This window comes from Protopterus annectens, chromosome 2.part1, assembly GCF_019279795.1.
Source record: "Protopterus annectens isolate FY-2018-M chromosome 2.part1, PAN1.0, whole genome shotgun sequence".
In the NCBI taxonomy this organism is placed as follows: domain Eukaryota; kingdom Metazoa; phylum Chordata; order Ceratodontiformes; family Protopteridae; genus Protopterus; species Protopterus annectens.
Genome location: NC_056729.1, coordinates 1,532,759,777 through 1,532,764,275, shown reverse-complemented (window position 1 = coordinate 1,532,764,275; position 4,499 = coordinate 1,532,759,777). Strand labels below are relative to the sequence as shown.

Genomic DNA, 4,499 nt, shown 5'->3' with positions numbered 1-4,499 from the left:
GTTAATTATTAACTGATATAAGTATTTAAGGTATATGTTTCATGAATTAAAGTTTGATTACCCAAGAAAGTGACATGCTGAAGTGCTAGGGAATTGTTTTATCTGTTTCTAGCTTGTTTTGTTTGTTTGCTGTTGGTTTAGTTAAGTTGTTAATAGTGAGTTAAAAAAAGTCCTAATTTCTGCAAAGCACTGTCTGGTTACAAGACTCGTTCACGGTCACATAGATGGCAAATAAAGGCTGAAAAAATTATATCCTGTACCACAGGAAGTAGCTCATTGACATCCTGTGCCACAGGAAGTAGCTCATTGACAGCTTATAGCCTTAATCCTCTGTGCTAACTGCCAGACTGAGTCCCATCAAAATATAGGTAATGCCATAAATCCATTTATGTTTGTGTGTGTGTGTGTGTGTGTGTGTGTGTGTGTGTGTGTGTGTGTGTGTGTGTGTGTGTGTGTGTGCGTGTGTGTGTGCGTGTGTGTGTGTGTGTGTACATATGCCCATGCATGAATGTGTTCATTGTGTGTATGTGTCTGTCTGTCTGTCTGCCTGTCCTTTAGTCTGTATATAAAAGCTGTGAGTTGCTGTTTTTTTTTTTATCCTGCATAGTCAGTGAATATCTGTGTTTCGTGAATCTATAAATAATCTTTATGCACTCTTTCAGGTAATCATTCAAGCATAGCAAACATACACATGAATAATGATAATCCTAACCATCAGGATTCCTGTTACACATTTGACTGTTCCAGGCTAGTTCACGGTTATAGATTCTTGACTGACTTAACATTACAAATAGTTCCTTATTTGACATATCTATAGCTGTTATATGGACATGTTGATAAAGCAGGAAATAATATTCTTACAAGATATTGGAGCACTCAGAAATATAACAAATATCGGTTTACACATAGGACAATTGCTTCTTACTGAGTAGCACAAGGAATTAATGCTTAATGTTTGATCTTCTTATATGTGTAGTTTGATTGTTAGCTGGAAAGGATACATACTCTCCAAGGGAGCTATTACTTTAATCTCACTGTATGTGATCCTGTTGCAAAACCATGCATTTACTATGACAGGTGAATTCTGTTAAGGTACAAACAGCACATAGCTTTGCTTATAACATACTTTGAAAAAGGAAACACAAACATAGTTGTCTAACATACCAGTGACATATGGCATAACTACAAAATTATTTTTCAGGTGATTCAAGGTTGTAAATTAAATCCTTTGAACCACATCATCTTTAAATGCATAGCTTTCTTAAGGTATCAGAAGACTTCATACTTAAAAATGGTCCAAGTACATTGCTTCAGACATACTAAGCTGTTTCTTTTTAGCTGAACTGTCTGTCTGACTTCTTTCTCAGGTGTAGAATTGAGACCTCAGTATCTGTTTAAGGAACTGAAGTTTTATATGGAGATTAAGTCTGTGAGCTTATATTCAACAGCTGTACTCCTTTAGGTTCTTTGAAGAGAACAGGCAGGATTTTTACATTCTTCCACAGCTTGGTCCCCTTGTTCTGCTGTTAGCCACGCTCCTCCCACCATTCAATTCCATCTATCACCCTGGTGAACTGGGAATATCTGTATTTCTTAAATACAACAGCCCGTCACACAGTTTGGCATTTTCACTGAGAAGACTGAGCAAGACAAACAGAAGGAGAGAAAAAGAGGTGAGAAAAGGCAGGAAAAAAAAGATTGTAAGTAATTTCCTTCACGGCTGCTCTTGTGCTCTGTACTTACAACCTGTTTGAATTTTGTAAATAAGTATGCATGCTTAAGAAAATCTTCACAGCTCATTCAAGGACTAGGGTTGTAATACTGAAATCACGCTGCCTGGTACATCTGTTATGTCAGGTTTGCCTGTTGTTATGATCATGCAATTAATTTACTCTCCAGTTTCAAACAATATATTATTGTGTTAGTTGAGAAACAGACGGTAACAATTTAAATACAAGCCATGCTTTACATACATACAGGCACACATACACACACACACACGCACACACACACACATATATATACTTGTATGTGTGTGTGTGTGTATATATATATATATATATATATATATATATATATATATGTGTGTGTGTGTGTGTGTGCGTGTGTATCAATCAACAGATGGCTAATTAGTATGGTTTATTTGCCCAGGTGTAATACTGATAGATTATTAGACAAGCAGTGATAGCTAATGATTGATAAACAAAGTGACAGACAAACATATGTATTTGCTTATGTGTTTATCTGTTTATTTAAGGTAATGATGCTGGACCTAAGATCTTGTTTTCAGGTACAGTCTTGTTACATAGAAAATTAAAAGTAACACAAAAATAACTGCACAAAATTAGTTGTTTAACCTGTGTAAATAAAGCATAATTTCATAAATGACTGTAAATAGATGCATAGGCAGGCAGAAAGACAGATAAATTGATTGACAGATAGAATTAATTTATCACTTCCAATTAAGGATATACCCATATATAAGAGGAGCAAATCTTCACCTGTATCACCACAAGCAATACCAGAAATTGTGAGGAAGAACTTTTAACACAGACCACTATCTTGCACTTTTCTTTTTCTAAGTAGATTTTTATCTTCCAAATGTATTTTGTCTTTTAGAATAATAAAGGAAAATATAAAACTATGAATTGCTTTAGTATGATACTTTTCAGGCACACATCTTTTTAAAATTACATTAGTGAAAGACCGGAGAACAGAAACAGAAAGAAACTATCATCAAATGTGTGGTTTTGTTGTACTGGAATGTTTTTTGAAAAAGTACTTGCAGTTAGTTTGATAAAAGTCTAACAAAATGTTAGAAATATTTTATTACTCATTTTGTAGCCTGATAATTTAATCTGCTAGCACTAAGGTGTACACCTGCTACATCATGTAAAATGTGCCTTCTACTTTTCATCAATATGTCTGCTTTTGATATTTATCTGCATATCACGTATATGAAGAAAAGGATCAAACTGAAATGGTGGTACGACCCCCCCCCCACACACACACACACACACACACACACACCTTCTATGGCACAGGAACAGGTAATTTCAGATAGCTAGGCTAAACTTAGGTCTGTGTGCCCATCATATCTATCAAAAATTGCTGGACAAAGCCAAAATGAAAATGTTTATGCTAACATCAAAGAGAATATCTTACTTTTAATTATGGAAAGTATGCATGGCTGTCAAAAACAGGAATTTTTTTTGTTGTTAAAATGACCTGTTTCATCATTCACTAAAAATTATCAGTATGACAATTTACTGAACCTGGATGGATAAACGGTTGTACGTCACCATTAAGTCATTGTCAGTGATGATAATAAGAAAGTTTTTTTTTTGTTTGTTTGTTTAAAGAAAATGGGTCCTGCAAGGTATGAAGGATTGCTGATTTGCAGTCTTATTTCAAAACTGAACATGGGTACATTTTTGTGCATTTTGACATACTAGTAAAATGATGTTTTCATATTTAAATGCCAATATAAATAGGTAGAACAGTGCTTTATTTTCTTTATGTGCATTTTCATGTTAGAAACATAGGAGACTGTTAGATTTTTCCAAGCTAATTCTGAATTTAATAATTACCTGCTGTCTTGAAGGCATCTAGTCCTCCATGAGCAGCAGCACTCTAGAAAGATAAAGCTTTGGATCACCTCCCTCCCAGAAATGATTAAGTGACCATTTCCATGGAAAACATTTTACGTAGTTAGCCTGGTGATTTTGTTGTGTAACTCAGCTGTAATGTGTGACTCTTATTATCCTGTTTAAGCATTTCACAAAAAAAAAAAAAAAAAAAAAAACATTTTTCACTTGAAATGGGAAGATGTTCTTAGGCATGCTGACAGAATAACATTTCATCACAGATTCTGTCCAAGGAAGTAGGAACATAACAGAATAACATTTTTATCACAGATTCTGTCCAGTGAAATGGGAATATGATAACAAGCTTACATAATGCTGCATTTGTGCATGCAAGTGACAGGGATTTCATAGTGCCTATAACAAAGAAGTAACGGTTTAGGTGAAACCAGAATAGATTTCTGTAAAAGAACCAGAAAGTCAGTTTATAATGATAGCTGCTGCATAAACATGGGTAACTTAGGCTGCCCCAAAGTAACTGTTTATGTTGAAGGCAGTAAATTATTACAAATTAATTAAATGGTGAAATAAGCTGAACTGAGAAAGTCTGCACAATACAAAAAATGAACAATGGCAAGCTGCGTTTTTCTGAGAGCTTTGACCTTAAGGTTTATCAAAAAGATTCTAAGGTGCATATGTAAAACAAAGATTGAATACATACCTCATCCCTTGTCATGCACAATATCTTGGTTTATCATTTTTGACAGCAAAAGCAAAGTAAATAAAATGAAGAGCTTCGCCTACCACCAGGTGGCAGTAACGGTCGATGTCTGTGCATATATAGGAGACGAGCCTTAGAAACAAATTGTGGAATATTTTCCATGATAACCAGTTCTTATGGCAAAATAGTCATTT

General features: G+C 34.6%; 1 protein-coding gene across 4 annotated transcripts in view; it reads left to right on the top strand.

Annotated features, from left to right (window-relative positions):
• The first annotated feature begins 1,519 nt into the window (after positions 1-1,519).
• Positions 1,520-4,499, top strand: part of LOC122794523 (probable glutamate receptor) — a 1,137,906-nt gene continuing 1,134,926 nt past the window's right edge. For 2 of the 4 annotated variants that reach the window (XM_044062989.1, XM_044062987.1), the window contains exon 1: positions 1,520-1,673. The gene's annotated coding sequence lies outside the window, so the exon portion shown is untranslated. Of the gene's footprint in view, positions 1,701-4,499 lie in introns of all 4 variants that reach the window. The other 2 variants (XM_044062988.1, XM_044062986.1) reach the window with 1 other exon arrangement.